Source organism: Salmo salar, chromosome ssa13, assembly GCF_905237065.1.
Source record: "Salmo salar chromosome ssa13, Ssal_v3.1, whole genome shotgun sequence".
Taxonomy (NCBI): Eukaryota; Metazoa; Chordata; class Actinopteri; order Salmoniformes; family Salmonidae; genus Salmo; species Salmo salar.
Window position 1 is genome coordinate 46,668,181 of NC_059454.1, and position 20,574 is coordinate 46,688,754.

A 20,574-nucleotide genomic window follows, 5' to 3' on the forward strand; every position below is an offset into this window, starting at 1 on the left:
ATTGAAGTGGGTGGAGTTGAGTCAGTATGTTGGCAGCAGCCACTCAATGTTAGTGATGGCTGTTTAACAGTCTGATGGCCTTGAGATAGAAGCTGTTTTTCAGTCTCTCGGTCCCCGCTTTGATGCACCTGTACTGACCTTGCCTTCTGGATGATAGCGGGGTGAACAGGCAGTGGCTCGGGTGGTTGTTGTCCTTGATGATGTTTTTAGCCTTCCTGTGACATCGGGTGGTGTAGGTGTCCTGGAGGGCAGGTAGTTTGCACCCGGTGATGTGTTGTGCAGACCTCACTACCCTCTGGAGAGCCTTCCGGTTATGGGCGGAGCAGCTGCCGTACCAGGCGGTGACACAGCCCGACAGGATGCTCTCGATTGTGCATCTGTAAAAGTTTGTGAGTGTTTTTGGTGACAAGACAAATTTCTTCAGCCTCCTGAGGTTGAAGAGGCGCTGCTGCGCCTTCTTCACCACGCTGTCTGTGTGGGTGGACCATTTCAGTTTGTCCGTGATGTGTACGCCGTGGAACTTAAAACTCTCCTCCCTCTCCACTACTGTCCTGTCAATGTGGATAGTGGGCTGCTCCCTCTGCTGTTTCCTGAAGTCCACGATCATCTCCTTTGTTTTGTTGACATTGAGTGTGAGGTTATTTTCCTGACACCATACTCTGAGGGCCCTCACCTCCTCCCTGTAGGCCGTCTCATTGTTGTTGGTAATCAAGCCTACCAATGTAGCGTCGTCTGCAAACTTGATGATTGAGTTGGAAGCGTGCATGGCCACGCAGTCATGGGTGAACAGGGAGTACAGTAGAGGGCTGAGAACGCACCCTTGTGGGGACCCAGTGTTGAGGATCAGCAGGGTGGAGATGTTGTTACCTACCCTCACCACCTAGAGGCGGCCCGTCAGGAAGTCCAGGACCCAGTTGCACAGGGCGGGGTCGAGACCCAGGGTCTCGAGCTTAATGATGAGTTTGGAGGGTACTATGGTGTTGAATGCTGAGCTGTAATCGATGAACAGCATTCTTACATAGGTATTCCTCTTGTCCAGATGGGTTAGGGCAGTGTGCAGTGTGATGGCGATTGCGTCGTCTGTGGACCTATTGTGGCAGTAAGCAAATTGAAGTGGGTCTAGGGTGTCAGGTAGGGTGGAGGTGATATGGTCCTTGACTAGTCTCTCAAAGCACTTCATGATGACAGAAGTGAGTGCTACGGGGCGGTAGTCATTTAGCTCAGTTACCTTAGCTTTCTTGGGAACAGGAACAATGGTGGCCCTCTTGAAGCATGTGGAGACAGCAGATTGGGATAAGGATTGATTGAATATGTCTGTAAACACACAAGCCAGCTGGTCTGCGCATGCTCTGAGGACGCGGCCGGGGATGCCGTCTGGGCCTGCAGCCTTGCGAGCATTAACACGTTTAAATGTTTTAATCACGTTGGCTACAGTGAAGGAGAGCCCGCATGTTTTGGTAGCGGGCCGTGTCAGTGGCACTGTATTGTCCTCAAAGCGAGCAAAAAAGTTGTTCAGTCTGTCTGGGAGCAAGACATCGTGATCCGCGACGGGGCTGGTTTTTCTTTTGTAGTCTGTGATTGACTGTAGACCCTGCCACATAACTCTCGTGTCTGAGCCGTTGAATTGCGACTCCACTTTGTCTCTGTACTGACGCTTAGCTTGTTTAATTGCCTTGCGGAGGGAATAGCTACACTGTTTGTATTCGGTCATGTTTCCGGTCACCTTGCCCTGATTAAAAGCAGTGGTTCGCGTGTTCAGTTTTGCTCGAATGCTGCCATCAATCCATGGTTTCTAGTTTGGGAATGTAGACGCTGTGGGTACGATATCGCCGATGCACTTGTTAACCTGTTGGGTCTAGGGGGCAGCATTTGCACGTCTGGATAAAAAAAATGTACCCGATTTAATCTGGTTACTAATCCTACCCAGTAACTAGAATATGCATATACTTATTATATATGGATAGAAAACACTCTAAAGTTTCCAAAACTGTTTGAATGGTGTCTGTGAGTATAACAGAACTCATTTGGCAGGCAAAACCCTGAGACATTTTCTGACAGGAAGTGGATACCTGATGTGTTGTATTACCTTTAAACCTATCCCATTGAAAAACACAGGGGCTGAGGAATATTTTGGCACTTCCCACTAGATGTCACCAGCCTTTACAAAGTGTTTTGAGTCTTCTGGAGGGAGATCTGACCGAACAAGAGCCATGGAACGATGATGGCCCATTAGACACCTGGCGCGCTAGTTCATGTTGGGTACCCTCGTTCCAATACGTTATAAAAGAGTATGCATTCGTCCACCTTGAATATTATTCATGTTCTGGTTAAAAAAGGCCCTAATGATTTATGCTATACAACGTTTGACATGTTTGAACGAACGGAAATATATTTTTTCCCCTCGTTCATGACGAGAAGTCCGGCTGGCTTACATCATGTGCTAACGAGACGGAGATTTTTGGACATAAATGATGAGCTTTTTTGAACAAAACTACATTCGTTATGGACCTGTGATACCTGGAAGTGACATCTGATGAAGAGAATCAAAGGTAATGGATTATTTACATAGTATTTTCGATTTTAGATCTCCCCAACATGACGTCTAGTCTGTATACGCAACGCGTATTTTTCTGGGCGCAGTGCTCAGATTATTGCAAAGTGTGATTTCCCAGTAAGGTTATTTTTAAATCTGGCAAGTTGATTGCGTTCAAGAGATGTAAATCTATAATTCTTTAAATGACAATATAATATTTTACCAATGTTTTCTAATTTTAATTATTTAATTTCTGACGCTGACTTGACTGCCGGTTATTGGAGGAAACGATTTCCTCAACATCAATGCCATAGTAAAACGCTGTTTTTGGATATAAATATGAACTTGATAGAACTAAAAATGCATGCATTGTCTAACATAATGTCCTAGGAGTGTTATCTGATGGAGATTGTAAAAGGTTAGTGCATCATTTTAGCTGGTTTTATGGTTTTGGTGACCCTGTCTTTGACTTGACAAAACATTACACACAACTGTTGTAAATGTACTGTCCTAACATACTCTAAATTTATGCTTTCGCCGTAAAACCTTTTTGAAATCGTAAAACGTGGTTAGATTAAGGAGATGTTTATCTTTCAAATGGTGTAACATAGTTGTATTTTTGAAAAATTTGAATTTTGACATTTATTTGGATTCAAATTTGCCGCTCTTGAAATGCACCTGCTGTTGATGGAGTGCACCACGGGTGGCACGCTAGCGTCCCACCTAGCCCCAAGAGGTTTTAATGAACTCGCACACCGAATCAGCGTATTCGTCAATGTTATTGTTCGCCGCAATGCGGAACATATCCCAGTCCACGTGATCGAAGCAATCTTGAAGTGTGGAATCCGATTTGTCGGAGCAGCGTTGAACAGACCTGAGGGCGGGAGCTTCCTGTTTTAGTGTCAGTCTAAAGGCTGGGAGAAACAAAATGGAGCCGTGGTCAGCTTTTCCGAACTCCATTTTGTTGCTCCCAGCCTATAGACAGAAACTAAAACAGGAAGCTCCCGCCCTCAGGTCTGTTAGTTTTTGGTAGCATCGCCTTTAAATTGTTTAACTTGGGTCAAACGTTTCGGCGAGCCTTCCACAAGCTCCCCACAATAAATTGGGTGAATTTTGGACTCGTTCTTCAACCACTCCACAAATGTCTTGTTAACCTCTATGGGCTAGGTGGGACGCAAGCGTCCCACCCGTGGTGCACTCCATCAACAGCAGGTGCATTTCAAGAGCGGCAAATTTGAATCCAAATAAATGTCAAAATTCTAATTTTTCAAACTATTTTACACCCTTTGAAAGATAAACATCTCCTTAATCTAACCACGTTTTCCGATTTCAAAAAGGTTTTACGGCGAAAGCATAAATTTAGAGTATGTTAGGACAGTACATTTACAAGAGTTGTGTGTAATGTTGTGCCAATTCAAAGACAGACGTCACCAAAACCATAAAATCAGCTAAAATTATCCACTAACCTTTTACAATCTCCAACAGATGACACTCCTAGGACATTATGTTAGACAATGCATGCATTTTTAGTTCTATCAAGTTCATATTTATATCCAAAAACAGCGTTTTACTGTGGCGTTGATGTTCAGGAAATCGTTTCCCTCCAATAACCGGCATTCAAGTCAGCACCACAAATTAAATAATTAAAATTAGAAAACATTGGTAAAATATTATATTGTCATTTAAAGAATTATAGATTTACATCTCTTGAACGCAATCAACTTGCCAGATTTAAAAATAACCTTACTGGGAAATCACACTTTGCAATAATCTGAGCACTGCGCCCAGAAAAATACGCGTTGCGATACAGACTAGCCGCCATGTTGGGGAGATCTAAAATCGAAAATACTATGTAAATAATCCATTACCTTTGATTCTCTTCATCAGATGTCACTTCCAGGTATCACAGGTCCATAACGAATGTAGTTTTGTTCAAAAAAGCTCATCATTTATGTCCAAAAATCTCCGTCTTGTTAGCACATGATCTAAGCCCGCCGGACTTCACTTCATGAACGAGGGGAAAAAATATATTTCCGTTCGTTCAAACATGTCAAACGTTGTATAGCATAAATCATTAGGGCCTTTTTTAACCAGAACATGAATAAAATTCAAGGCGGACAAATGCAAAATCTTTTAAAACGTATTGGAACGAGGGTACCCAGCATGACCTAGCGCGCCAGGTGTCTAATGGGCCATCATCGTTCCATGGCTCTTGTTCGGTCAGATCTCCCTCCAGAAGACTCAAAACACTTTGTAAAGGCTGGTGACATCTAGTGGAAGCAATAGGAAGTGCCAAAATATTCCTCAGCCCCTGTGTTTTTCAATGGCATAGGTTTAAAGGTAATACAACACATCAGGTATCCACTTCCTGTCAGAATCTGTCTCAGGGTTTTGCCTGCCAAATGAGTTCTGTTATACTCACAGACACCATTCAAACAGTTTTAGAAACTTTAGGGTGTTTTCTATCCATATATAATAAGTATATGCATATTCTAGTTACTGGGTAGGATTAGTAACCAGATTAAATCGGGTACATTTTTTTATCCAGCCGTGCAAATACTGCCCCCTAGCCCTAACAGGTTAACAAACTATAGTTTTGGCAAGTCGGTTAGGACATCTACTTTGTGTGAAACAAGTCATTTTTCCAACAATTGTTTACAGACAGATTATTTCACTTATAATTCACTGTATCACAATTCCAGTGGGTCAGAAGTTTACATACACTAAGTTGACTGTGCCTTTAAACAGCTTGGAGACTAATTGACATAATTTGAGTCAATAGGAGGTGTACCTGTGGATGTATTTCAAGGCCTACCTTCAAACTCAGTGCCTCTTTGCTTGACATCATGGAAAATCTAAAGAAATCAGCCAAGAACTCAGAAAACAATTGTAGACCTCCACAAGTCTGGTTCATCATTGGGAGCAAATTATAAACGCCTGAAGGTACCACGTTCATCTGTACAAACAATATTGCGCAAGTATAAACACCATGGTTCTACAAAGCCGTCATACCGCTCCGGAAGGAGATGCATTCTGTCTCCTGGAGATGAACGTACTTTGGTGCGAAAAGTGCAAATCAATCCCAGAACAACAGCAAAGGACCTTGTGAAGATGCTGGAGGAACAGGTACAAAAGTATCTATATCCACAGTAAAACGAGTCCTATATCGACATAACCTGAAAGGCCGCTCAGCAAGGAAGAAGCCACTGGTCCAAAACCGCCATAAAAAAGCCAGACTACGGTTTGCAACTGCACATGGGGACAAAGATGGTACTTTTTGGAGAAATGTCCTTTGGTCTGATGAAACAAAAATAGAACTGTTTGGCCATAATTACCATTGTTATGTTTGGAGGAGAAAGGAGGAGACTTGCAAGCCGAAGAACACCATCCCAACCATGAAGCACGGGGGTGGCAGCATCATGTTGTGGGGGTGCTTTGCTGTAGGAAGGACTGGTGCACTTCACAAAATAAATGGCATCATGAGGAGTGAAAATTATGTGGATATGTTGAAGCATCATCTCAAGACATCACTCAGGAAGTTAAAGCTTGGTCGCAAATGGGTCTTCCAAATGGACAATGACCCCAAGCATACTTCCTAAGTTGTGGCAAAATGGCTTAAGGACAACAAATTTGAGGTATTGGAGTGGCCATCACAAAGCTCTGACCTCAATCCTATAGAACATTTGTGGGCAGAACTGAAAAAGCGTGTGCGAGCAAGGAAGCCTACAAACCTGACTCAGTTACACCAGCTCTGTCAGGAGGAATGGGCCAAAATTCACTCAACTTATTGTGGGAAGCTTGTGGAAGGCTACCCAAAACGTTTGAACCAAGTTAAACAATTTAAAGGCAATGCTACCAAATACTAATTGAGTGTATGTAAACTTCTGATCCACTGGGAATGTGATGAAAGAAATAAAAGCTGAAATAACTAATTCTCTCTACTATTATTCTGACATTTCACATTCTTAAAATAAAGTGGTGATCCTAACTGACCTAAGACAGGGAATGTCTACTAGGATTAAATGTCAGGAATTGTGAAAAACTGAGTTTAAATGTATTTGGCTAAGGTGTATATAACCTTCTGACTTCAACTGTATCTCCCTGGCATATTACATCATTTATGCAGCAGCATACAATACTTTTTTGGACTCACCTTGCTGTGCTGTGCTCACAACAGGAAGGTGGCGCAGCTGTCCTTTTTGTGGACCAAATTTTGTCATCAAATTCTGCCGTTCTCTGGATTTATGGTGCTTTCAAGACAACTGGGAACTTGGAAAAAAACAAAGTTGAATCATGACGTCAGTGATCTTCAGGCCAGAGCTCTGGAAAGAAGCCAGAGTTCCCGATTTGGAATTCTGAGTTGGATGACCGTTCAAAACGTATTTTCCCCATTCTGAGCTCTTTTTATTCTAGAGTTCCCAGTTGTCTTGAACTTACCGAAGTCTGAAATTTCCCAGTTCCGAGTTTCCAGTTGTTTTGAACGCGGCAGAAGTCATGCTGGATTGACAGCATGGCCAATGTATTCAACCTTTTCTGGCCCATTGCATGTGAATGTTCTTGCTTTTAAGCTTGGAAAAGAGATCCTTAAACTCAGACTTGGACCACACACCCGCTCCACTGAATAGCAGAGTAGTGATTGCTTTGCAATGCTTGCAGTTAACTACTGATTCCTTCCAAACCACTCATTGTTGAAATTGTTGTGCAATGTTTATGTCCAATGGCCAATGAGCACTGATACATTTTATCTATAATTTCTCTTCATATGACAACAATTTAGAAGGATTATATAATTTCTCCTCCTTGACCGCTGGCTACGTCCCTTCCGTCTTCAAGAGAGCGAGAGTTGCACCCCTTCTGAAAAAACCTACACTCGATCCCTCCGATGTCAACAACTACAGACCAGTATCCCTTCTTTCTTTTCTCTCCAAAACTCTTGAACGTGCCGTCCTTGGCCAGCTCTCCTGCTATCTCTCTCAGAATGACCTTCTTGATCCTAATCAGTCAGGTTTCAAGACTGGGCATTCAACTGAGACTGCTCTTCTCTGTGTCACAGAGGCTCTCCGCACTGCTAAAGCTAACTCTCTCTCCTCTGCTCTCATCCTTCTAGACCTATCTGCTGCCTTTGATACTGTAAACCATCAGATCCTCCTCTCCACCCTCTCCGAGTTGGGCATCTCCGGCGCGGCCCACGCTTGGATTGCGTCCTACCTGACAGGTCGCTCCTACCAGGTGGCGTGGCGAGAATCTGTCTCCGCACCACGCGCTCTCACCACTGGTGTCCCCCAGGGCTCTGTTCTAGGCCCTCTCCTATTCTCGCTATACACCAAGTCACTTGGCTCTGTCATATCCTCACATGGTCTCTCCTATCATTGCTATGCAGACGACACACAATTAATCTTCTCCTTTCCCCCTTCTGATAACCAGGCGGCGAATCGCATCTCTGCATATCTGTCAGACATATCAGTGTGGATGACGGATCACCACCTCAAGCTGAACCTCGGCAAGACGGAGCTGCTCTTCCTCCCGGGGAAGGACTGCCCGTTCCATGATCTCGCCATCACGGTTGACAACTCCCTTGTGTCCTCCTCCCAGAGTGCTAAGAACCTTGGCGTGATCCTGGACAACACCCTGTCGTTCTCCACTAACATCAAGGCGGTGACCCGATCCTGTAGGTTCATGCTCTACAACATTCGCAGAGTACGACCCTGCCTCACACAGGAAGCGGCGCAGGTCCTAATCCAGGCACTTGTCATCGCCCGTCTGGATTACTGCAACTCGCTGTTGGCTGGGCTCCCTGCCTGTGCCATTAAACCCCTACAACTCATCCAGAACGCCGCAGCCCGTCTGGTGTTCAACCTTCCCAAGTTCTCTCACGTCACCCCGCTCCTCCGCTCTCTCCACTGGCTTCCAGTTGAAGCTCGCATCCGCTATAAGACCATGGTGCTTGCCTACGGAGCTGTGAGGGGAACGGCACCTCCATACCTTCAGGCTCTGATCAGGCCCTATACCCAAACAAGGGCACTGCGTTCATCCACCTCTGGCCTGCTGGCCCCCCTACCTCTGAGGAAGCACAGTTCCCGCTCAGCCCAGTCAAAACTGTTCGCTGCTCTGGCACCCCAATGGTGGAACAAGCACCCTCACGACGCCAGGACAGCGGAGTCAATCACCACCTTCCGGAGACACCTGAAACCCCACCTCTTTAAGGAATACCTGGGATAGGATAAAGTAATCCTTCTAACCCCCCCCCCCCCTTAAAAGATTTAGATGCATTATTGTAAAGTGTTTGTTCCACTGGATATCATAAGGTGAATGCACCAATTTGTAAGTCGCTCTGGATAAGAGCGTCTGCTAAATGACTTAAATGTAAATGTAATGATTTCTCTTCATATGACAACAATTTAGGATTTTCTAGTAGATTGGTTCCCAAACTTTTTATATTGCCGTACCCCTTCAAACATTCAACCTCCAGCTGCGTACCCCCTCTAGCACTAGGGTCAGCACACTCTCAAATGTTTTTTTTTGCCATCATTGTAAGCCTGCCACACAGACACTATACGATACATTTACTAAATGTAAGAGCGAGTGTGAGTTTTTGTCACAACCCGGCTCGTGGGAAGTGACAAAGAGCTCTTATAGGACCATGGCACAAATAATAATATAATAATCAATAATTTTGCTCTTTATTTAGCCATCTTACAAAATTGTGAACAACTCACAACGTTAAAAGGGTTTGCTTGAAAGGATGCACAAAACTCTGCAATGTTGGGTTGTATTGGAGAGAGTCTCAGTCTTAAATCATTTTCCACACACAGTCTGTGCCTGTATTTATTTTTCATGCTAGTGAGGGCCGAGAATCCACTCTCACATGGGTACGTGGTTGCAATGGGCATCAGTGTCTTAACAGCGTGATTTGCCAAGGCAGGATACTCAGTCCCTGTAATCCTAGATTCAGATCATTCAAGCGAGAAAAAACATCACCCAGATAGGCCAGTCTTTTGAGAAACTCGTTGTCTTGCAAGTGGTCAGACAAGTGAAAATTATGGTCAGTAAAGACAACCTTAAGCTCATCTCTCAATTTAAAAAAATGTGTCAATATTTTGCCCCTTGATAACCAGCGCACTTCTGTATGTTGTAAAAGCATTACATGGTCCCTGCCCATATCATTGCATAATGCAGAAAATGCACGAGAGTTCAGGGGCCTTGCTTTAACAAAGTTAACCCTTTTCACTGTAGTGTCCAAAACGTCTTTCAAGCTGTCAGACATTCCTTTGGCAGCAAGAGCCTCTCGGTGGATGCTGCAGTGTACCCAAGTGGCGTCGGGAGCAACAGCTTGCATGCATGTTACGACTTCACTATGTCTCCCTGTCATGGCTTTTGTGCCATCAGTACAGATACAAAGTCCATTTGATGTCACAAAGCTGTCCAGTACTTTAAAAATGTGACCCGATTCAGGAAACTAGGCGTATGTTGCAAGTCACGACTTCACAGGAGAGCTGTTTTTATCAAAATGCGTCTTTTGGGCGAAATGCCTTCTCGAACATGTAAACTTTCATGTGCCTTCATATCAAACGTGTATGCCATCTGTAACTATGAATAAAATGGTTCAATTACGAGCCTAGTTGGTTTAGCCACAGAAAAATAGAGCAACCTTCCCACTAGCCATGATTGGCTGAGATAATGAGTGGGCTGGGCATGCCGAGAGATGAGTTTGGATTGGTCTGCCATATAGCACGAGTCTGTCTATTAGAGTTGGTCAGTATGTCTAGGTAATTGTGTCAAACGCAGTTTTTTATAAAATGTATCGCTAAGTAAAACTGCATAAACCTAATGGCAAGTTAAAGTGTACAGTTAGCTAGCTAACGTTAGCTGGCTGGCTCGCTAGCTAACAATATGTGTATGCTCTCCACTTTCTGGAGGACCGAGTTTTGAAATCAGTGGAATTCAAGTATGATAGCTAAGGAGATGGATAAAACACCAGTCTGGGTTACATCGTCAAACTAAGGTCAACCATGCACGGCACCAGACAGGAGATGCGTCCAAGCATGACGTATACTGGTAAGATAATCTAGCTAGCTACATTTTCAGTTATTACACGATTCTAATATTGACAGAAAGTGGTTTCATTTCAAGTGTACTGTTATTCTTCGTATCTCAGACACATTTGCTTGACTAGTTATAGCCATAGAACCTGGTTGGTTAGCTACCTGCAGATTCATGCAGGGTAGTAACATCATGAGTTGTTGCTATTGTTTAGCTAGCTAGCTACATGTCTTTCACAAAAGTCTCCAATTTTGACAAAGACTTTTCATTTCAAGTTAGTGTACTGTTAGCTAGCTAGCTAACATTAGCTGGCTGGCTCGCTAACTAATGTTACATCATGCATTGGGATAAATTGTTTACCTAGCTAGCTATCTAGCTACATTTATTAACAAAGGACTTTAGTCTTAGTGTGTCAGAGTGCATAATAACTGATGGATTTTTGAACGCTCAACACCCGTTGAATATGTTCGGTGTCAGTAAACGTCGGCAAACAAAGATTAATTCAGTTGTTGCCAGTAGCACAGTTACAGTCATCAACGCTCTGGATAACATGAAAACTGCCTAACCAGCTTTGCTAGGGGGAGTAAAATGGTCCGAGTGGGGTGTTCTCTCATTATGTGTCTGGAAGTAGCTAGCCAATGTTAGCCAGTTAGCTTGGGTGGTTGACTGTCGTTGTGAGGTCAGAGCTTTCGGAACAACCCTACTTATTGGACAGAGTGTCCAGTGTGCTCTCTGAATGCAAAACGCTCTGAATTTACGAACGGACAATCGGACAGCAAGGTTGCTGTTACCAACTCTCTGGATAACATGACAGCGTAACTAGATCTGCTAGGGCGAGTAATGTTCAGTGAGCTGTTCTCTCTCTCTTAGATGTCTGGAAGTAGCTGGCAAGTTAGTACAGAATGCTCGGATCAACCCTTAAGAGGGTGTGAACAATGCTGAATGGGTGTAGACAAAGGGCTCTCCAATAGTAGTACCAAAACATTGAAAGACAGTTTTCTCAAAAGTGAGTTTACAAGTTGATCAACTATCAAAGCAGAACTACTTTCCCATTGTTTCCTCAAATTATATACCATTGTGTCTCTACTTTTATCCAATGTAAAAAACAGAAATGTAAATGTTGTTACTTAAGACCAAATCCAGGTGGTAAGTCACAAATATCCTCTCCTGTTGTCCTGGTTTCCAGTGGTTTGCAGAAGAGGATGTCTTCCTTAATTGACCCCCATAAACATAACGGACATGTACCACGAGCTGTGTCAGGCCCGCCACGTCATCCAGCTGTAACGCATAGAATTCCCTGGCTTGTTGTTGAAACAAAACATGCCACTTTGAAAAATAAGCCACGTGAGTTTGAGCAAGAATTAAGACGTCTTTCGAGTAGTAAGACATGTATAAAAGCAACAGATACCATTTAATAAGAATGGGTTAGAAGTGTCTTATATGGTGAGCTACCGAGTGGCTAGGACAGGCAAGCCCCATACTATTGTGGAGGACTTAGGTCCAACATCCTTGTCTGTTGTTCGGTGCTTTCCAGGTTAAGGGGGCACTAGCTCTTCGGCTGCATCAGATTCACAACTGTCAGTGTCCATGGTAGCTGGGCTAACAACAAATGTATAATTACTGATGCTAGCATTGGATGTGCTCGTGGAAGCAGAACTTGCGTCGTTGACAGGTGCAGGTGTTGTACTACCAGTAGACATGGTATGTGTCTCCATGGGCCTTTTATCCATTTTCAAGCAAACAGAATGAGCAGCGGTTATGTTTGGCTACATACGGACCGTTTGCGGAATTCCTGCGAGAGTAACAGTTAATGGGATTGGATGATAATTATTTGACTTGGCTACCTGTCTTTGACATTGTGTTGTTATTTTGCTGAACACTAGATGGTTTAATGTTATTTTTGGCAGTGAAACCCCAGTTTGGGAATACCTGTTCTAGTAGATTGTCGACATGATTTATGATGATGACTGCTTGTCTAGCTTGTGTGGCGGATGAATCAGAATTACTTGGGTAACATAGATAATTAAGATGTTTTATTTGCATAATATGCTTATGTGAGATACTTGTCATATGTGCATGTATCTGTTAAAACATGTGAATGGATGGCGTGATGAATGGGGAACCAATTACATGTCTCCACAATGTCTGTGCGCAAGTCACTCCCTCCTTTGGCATTGAGGGATAGTGTATGACATAGAGGCTCACTCCCCTCAGTGAGCTTGTTCAGGAGTGGAGTCAAGAGGGGGTTTACTTGAGATGGGAGTATCTAGAGTTGTCATTTGATTTATGCCATTGGATGAGCTAATGGTTCTGTTCTATACCGTACCAGGGAGAGACGGTTCCAGTTTGGAGTAGGAGGACCAGACACTGGTCTATACAATGAACACTGTTGATACAGCAGTTGCTGTCTGCTATGTTTTATAGATATCTTTCATACAAAACTTAACCTTGTGACCCATTCTATGTATCTGTGGTTCGTCATGTACGTTGAGAGGGGTGTATCTTGGCTATAAAAGATCTTTGTACTTTTGTGTAATCACTTTTTCAATGGTTCATTAGAGATAGCGCATCATTGAAAGTCAAAGGGCTTTTGCAAAAAGCTCTTAATTATTAAAGATGTAGTTATAAGTATAACTCTGACTGGTGTGTGAAGTTTGTAACTCTCCTCATTTGGTAATGCAGAAATTAGCCACAACACTTGCTAGCTAAGATTTTGTAAGTATGATGTTGACATGATTAGTCCAATCAAGATATACGGTAGATATAACGTGATTTGACATTTTATCTGTGGCCAATGACCTTGAGCCTTCTTTGATGGGCACATCTAATGTAAATCTATGGCAGCACCCAAGGGGCTTGAATTTGAGGTCTCCTGTAGATTTTGCAATGACAAAGTGTCCCCCTGAGTGACAGAACACTGAGCCAATCACGGAGCAAATAGAGAACATTACCAACCCCTACGCTTCGTATTTTCCCCTGGCTGCCCCACCACAGAAAGCACTGAGCTAGCCTGAAACACCTGCATTTTGGAGCTGCCTTACTCAATAAAGCAAAAAAGAGACCATGTTTGTATGCGGCTTTATTAACTCAATGATTTTGTTCTTTTTTTTTTTACATTGTTTGCAAACCGATATGTGACACGTGTTAATGTCAAAATAACATGCAAAACAGGCAACAACATGGTTTTAAATACAGTACCAGTCAAAAGTTTGGACACACCTACTCATTCAAGGGTTTTTCTTTAATTTTACTATTTTCTACATTGTAGAATAGTAGTGAAGACATCAAAACTATGAAATAACACATGGAATCATGTAGTTAGCAAAAAAGTGTTAAACAAATCAAAATATATTTTATATTTGAGATTCTTCAAAGTAGCCACCCTTTGCCTTGATGACAACTTTGCACACTCTTATATACAGTGTAGACATTGTTAATGTTGTAAATGACTATTGTAGCTGGAAACGGCAGATTTTTTATGGAATTTCTATATAGGCGTACAAAGGCCCATTATCAGCAACCATCTCCTGTGTTCCAGTGGCACGTTGTGTTAGCTAATCCAAGTTTATCATTTTAAAAGGCTAATTTATCATTAGAAAAACCTTTTGCAATTATGTTAGCACAGCTGAAAACTGTTGTTCTGATTAAAGAAGCAATAAAACTGGCCTTCATTCGACTAGTTGAGTATCTGGAGAATCAGCATTTATGGGTTCAATTACAGGCTCAAAATTGGCAGAAACAAAGAACTTTCTTCTGAAACTCGTCAGTCTATTCTTGTTCTGAGAAATGAAGGCTATTCCATGTGAGAAATTGCCAAGAAACTGAAGATCGCTGTGTACTACTCCCTTCACAGAACAGTGCAAACTGTCTCTAACCAGAATAGAAAGAGGAGTGGGAGGCCATGGTGCACAACTGAGCAAGAGGACAAGTACATTGGAGTGTCTAGTTTGAGAAACAGACGCCTCACAAGTCCTCAACTGGCAGCTTTATTAAATAGTACCCACAAAACACCAGTCTCAATGTCAACAGTGAAGAGGCGACTCCGGGATGCTGGCCTTCTAATATCTGTGTTCTTTTGCCCATCTTAATACACTGCTCAAAAAAATAAAGGTGTGATTGACTTAAAGTCAATCACACTTCTGTGAAATCAAACTGTCCACTTAGGAAGCAACACTGATTGACAATAAATTTAACATGCTGTTGTGCAAATGGAAAAGACAACAGGTGGAAATGATAGGCAATTAGCAAGACACCCCCAATAAAGGAGTGGTTCTGCAGGTGGTGACCACAGACCACTTCTCAGTTCCTATGCTTCCTGGCTGATGTTTTGCTCACTTTTGAATGCTGGCGGTGCTTTCACTCTAGTGGTAGCATGAGACGGAGTCTACAACCCACACAAGTGGCTCAGGTAGTGCAGCTCATCCAGGATGGCACATCAATGCGAGCTGTGGCAAGAAGGTTTGCTGTGTCTGTCAGCGTAGTGTCCAGAGCATGGAGGCGCTACCAGGAGACAGGCCAGTACATCAGGAGACGTGGAGGAGGCCGTAGGAGGGCAACAACCCAGCAGCAGGACCGCTACCTCCACCTTTGTGCAAGGAGGAGGAGGAGGAGCACTGCCAGAGCCCTGCAAAATGACCTCCAGCAGGCCACAAATGTGCATGTGTCTGCTCAAATGGTCAGAAACAGACTCCATGAGGGTGGTATGAGGGCCCAACGTCCACAGGTGGGGGTTGTGCTTACAGCCCAACACCATGCAGGCCGTTTGGCATTTGCCAGAGAACACCAAGATTGGCAAATTCGCCACTTGCGCCCTGTGCTCTTCACAGATGAAAGCAGGTTCACACTGAGCACATGTGACAGACGTGACATAGTCTGGAGACGCCGTGGAGAACGTTCTGCTGCCTGCAACATCCTCCAGCATGACTGGTTTGGCGGTGGGTCAGTCATGGTGTGGGGTGGCATTTCTTTGGGGGGCCACACAGCTCTCCATGTGCTCGCCAGAGGTAGCCTGACTGCCATTAGGTACCGAGATGAGATCCTCAGACCCCTTGTGAGACCATATGCTGGTGCGGTTGGCCCTGGGTTCCTCCTAATGCAACACAATGCTAGACCTCATGTGGCTGGAGTGTGTCAGCAGTTCCTGCAAGAGGAAGGCATTGATGCTATGGACTGGCCTGCCCGTTCCCCAGACCTGAAAAGTAAAGAAAAGTATTTAATAAGATTATTTCATTCATTCAGATCTAGGATGTGTTATTTTAGTGTTCCCTTTATTTTTTTGAGCAGTATATTTTATTTTTATTGGCCAGTCTGAGAGATGGCTTTTTCTTTGCAACTCTGCCTAGAAGGCCAGCATCCCGGAGTCGCCTCTTCACTGTTGACGTTGAGACTGGTGTTTTGCGGGTACTATTTAATGAAGCTGCCAGTTGAAGACTGTGTAATCAGTCATCCCTCAGCCAGCAGGCATCTAGCTACTTATCTCCAACCAAATGTGGCATGGTGCCCATGGGCATTATGAGGCATGTCTTACGTTGCTTCAAAGTAGCCTAGCTAAAATCCAACTAAACATGCAGGCAATTATTTTATAAAGACTTCCATGTGCCATTGAAACCAGAAGTATTTTTCTCTCATGTTCTTTTGGTTTTCAAAAACAATGTTCTTTCATTGTCCAGTAGCCAAAGGTACAATCCTAGTGATATTGGCAACCCATACTAGTTGTTGCATATTTGGATGTCCCCTCTTTCTAAATTTCTAACAGATATTTTGATGTCTGTCACATGAAACCACTCATAATGGTGTTCTCTCACTAATTGCATTATAGAACGAACATTTGCGCGTAGCCTAGCCTACTGCTATGCGCGCATTGCTGCGCTTATATAACTGGATCTAGCCTAGGCCTACTGGTTGTATGAATTTGGGATCTATCATCCTACAACTGTCCCAGAGTCTGTTTACACAGAATGAAACGAGAGAGAACTTGACGGGGTTGCAAGACAAATGCCAGTAGCAAGTAGTGAGGGAGGGAGACGTAGAGGAGTAACAGCACCGGGGTCGGGTCACGGTCCTGGAGAAAGAGCAGAAGGCTCTGAACGTGACCCTTTAGATGAGGGAGAACATGTGGGCTGAGAAAATGTTCGTCTGTTGATTTTTTTAAAAGCTCACACTGCAATAACAAATAGAGTGCGACTGATTTGTTTTTTTCCTAAAGTAGTTGTGGTAGGAGTCCTGGCCTGGCCTTGAGCTTGTGGAGCTCCTGCTGGTGTTGCTTGTCCTCATGCTGTGGCATGCTGGGCCTGCTGCTGCATCCCCTGGACAAAGTGTTGCGTGTGTTGGAAGGCTTCAATCTGATGGGGGACAGAAGAACAACAGACACACAAATAAGAATTCTCATTCAAAACAGGGATTCAACTCAACTCTCCTGACATAGTGAAAATACAACTGGCTCCAGGCTCTCTACGCTATTCCCCCACACACATCCATCTGATAAGAGTGGTATTCAACAGGGTTTAAATGGAAATTAGTTTCAAAACTTTATTCCCCTACAGAGTGGGGATGGATGGCTCCTCTCTGGCAGGGACCGGGGTGCCATTAAGATTCCTGCCTTGTGAGCTGTGAGTGGCTCCTGCAGCTGGCCCTACTATAGCTCTGTGGCAGGCAGCAGGCTGGTGGGCAAGCCATGATCACACCTATGTAAGCCCCAGCCCCAGCAGCCCCAACAATTCCCTAATGAGTCCCACACTGGGAGAGCCAGGAACCTTTGGAACACATGGTAGAAGGGTTTGCAGACAACACTACAGTGGTAGGCTTGATTACCAACAACGATGAGACGGCCTACAGGGAGGAGGTGAGGGCCCTCGGAGTGTGGCGTCAGGAAAATAACCTCACACTCAACGTCAACAAAACAAAGGAGATGATCGTGGACTTCAGGAAACAGCAGAGGGAGCACCCCCCTATCCACATCGATGGGACAATAGTGGAGAAGGTGGAAAGTTTTAAGTTCCTCGGCGTACACATCATGGACAAACTGAAATGGTCCACCCACACAGATAGCGTGGTGAAGAAGGCGCAACAACGCCTCTTCAACCTCAGGAGGCTGAAGAAATTTGTCTTGTCACCAAAAACACTCACAAACTTTTACAGATGCACAATCGAGAGCATCCTGTCGGGCTGTATCACCGCCTGGTACGGCAACTGCACCGCCCGCAATCGCAGGGCTCCCCAGAGGGTGGTACTGTCTGCACAATGCATCACTGGAGGCAAACTACCCTCCAGGACACCTACAACACCCGATGTCACAGGAAGGACAAAAATATCATCAAGGACAATAACCATCCGAGCCACTGCCTGTTCACCCCGCTTCCATCCAGAAGGCGAGGTCAGTACAGGTGCATCAAAGCTGGGACAGAGAGATTGGAAAAACAGCTTCAATCTCAAGGCCATCAGTGTTAAACAGCCATCACTAGCACAAAGAGGCGGCTGGCTTCCTACAGACTTGATATCATTGTCCACTTTATTAATAAATGGAACACTAGTCACTTTAATAATGCCGCTTTAAGAATGTTTACATATCTTGCATTACTTATCTCACGTGTATATACTGTCTACTACACTATCTATTCTATATTATCTATTGCATCCTAGCCGCTCTGTCACTGCTCATCCATATAAACTCAGCAAAAAAAGAAACATCCCTTTTTCAAGACCCTGTCTTTCAAAGATAATTTGTAAAAATTCAAATAACTACACAGATATTCATTGTAAAGGGTTTAAACACTGTTTCCCATGCTTGTCCAATGAACCGTAAACAATTAATGAACATGCACCTGTGGAACGGTCGTTAAGACACTAACAGCTTACAGACGGTAGGCAATTAAGGTCACAGTTATGAAAACTTAGGGCACTAAAGAGGCCTTTCTACTGACTCTGAAAAACACCAAAAGAAATATGCTCAGGGTCGCTGCTCATCTGCATGAACGTACCTTAGGCATGCTGCAAGGAGGCATGAGGACTGCAGATGTGGCCAGGGCAATAAATTGCAATATCTGTACTGTGAGACGCCTAAGACAACACTACAGGGAGTCAGGACGACAGCTGATTGTCCTCGCAGTGGCAGACCAAGTGTAACAACACCTGCACAGGATCGGTACATCCGAACATCACACCTGCTGGACAGGCACAGGATGGCAAGAACAACTACCCGAGTTACACCAGGAACGCACAATCCCTCCATCAGTGCTCAGACTGTCCGCAATAGGCTGAGGGAGGCTGGACTGAGGGCTTGTAGGCATGTTGTAAGGCAGGTCCTCACCAGACATCACCGGCAACAACGTCGCCAATGGGCACAAACCCACCATCGCTGGACCAGATAGGACTGGCAAAAAGTGCTCTTTACTGACGAGTCGCAGTTTTGTCTCACCAGGGGTGATGGTCGGATTCGCGTTTATCGTCGAAAGGAATGAGCGTTACACCGAAGCCTGGAATCTGGAGCAGGGTCGATTTGGAGTTGGAGGGTCCGTCATGGTGGCGGTGTGTCACAGCATCATCGGACTGAGCTTGTTGTCATTGCAGGCAATCTCAATGCTGTGCGTTACAGGGAAGACATCCTCCTCCCTCATGTGGTACCCTTCCTGCAGGCTCATCCTGACATGACCCTCCAGCATGACACTGCCACTAGCCATACTGCTCGTTCTGTGTGTGATTTCCTGCAAGACAAGAATGTCAGTGTTCTGCCATGGCCAGCGAAGAGCCCAGATCCCAATCCCATTGAGCACGTCTGGGACCTGTTGGATCGGAGGGTGAGGGCTAGGGCCATTCCCCCCAGAAATGTCTGGGAACTTGCAGGTGCCTTGGTGGAAGAGTGGGGTAACATCTCACAGCAAGAACTGGCAAATCTGGTGCAGTCCATGAGGAGGAGATGCACTGCAGTACTTAATGCAGCTGGTGGACACACCAGATACTGACTGTTACTTTTGATTTTTACCCCCCCTTTGTTCTGGGACACATTATTACATTTCTGTTAGTCACATGTCTGTGGAACTTGTTTAGTTCATGTCTCAGTTGTTGAATCTTATGTTCATACAAATATTTACACGTTAAGTTTGCTGAAAATGAACGCAGTTGACAGTGAGAGGATGTTTCTTTTTTTTGCTGAGTTTATTTTATATTTATATATTCTTATCCCAATCCTTTACTAGATTGTGTGTACACAGGTTTTGTTGTGGAATTTGTTAGATATTAGGTTTTGTTGTGGAATTGTTAGATATTACCTGTTAGATACTGCTGCGCTGTCGGATCTAGAAGCATAAGCATTTCACTACAATCGCAATAACATCTGCTAATGACCTGTATGTGACCAATACAATTTGATTTGAGTTTACTTTGTATTTCTACAACCATTTCTCAGATAATACATTTTAAAGACACAAAGAGATCCCAGATCCCACCTTGTCTAGCATATTTTGTTTTGTCGATATTTGGAAAGTTTACAGACAAATGTTCTGTTTCCATCAGGCCTGTCATGACATTTTCTATCCAACATGTACTTTACTCGCATAAAAAGGTGGAATGGAAACCTGATTACTGCTGCACTTTTTTCCTGTAATGTTGATGCTTTTTATTTTGGTTGATTCCCTACACACAATAGTCAAAAATATTTCATTAGCCCCACCAAGATTTCACATTTTTTGTCCCCTGCATTTCCTTACATTAAAACACATTGATAGAGCAACTACATTTTCCTTTAGTTCTGCTCCTCTTTACAGAGAACACCTTTTCAACAATGCTACTATACCTTGGGTTGGCTCTTCCACATGTACTTCATGTAGGCGTAAGTGACGTGGGGGTGGGTGGTGGGCAGGTGGTGGTCCAGTTGTTTGGAGGGGTCCAGCGCCAGGAGAAGGACCAGGGACTTGTGTGTCAAGGACTGGGAAAGAAGAGAGAATAATTTCTTTATGGACAATGACGTTGATAATGTTTCTGTTCCAATACAAACATACTGTACAGAC

The 20,574-nt window shown here is 44.1% G+C and overlaps 1 pseudogene; it reads right to left on the bottom strand.

Moving 5' to 3' along the window:
* LOC106567298 (serine/threonine-protein kinase mTOR-like) overlaps nt 1-20,574 on the bottom strand; it is a 153,861-nt pseudogene that overhangs the window by 11,676 nt on the left and 121,611 nt on the right.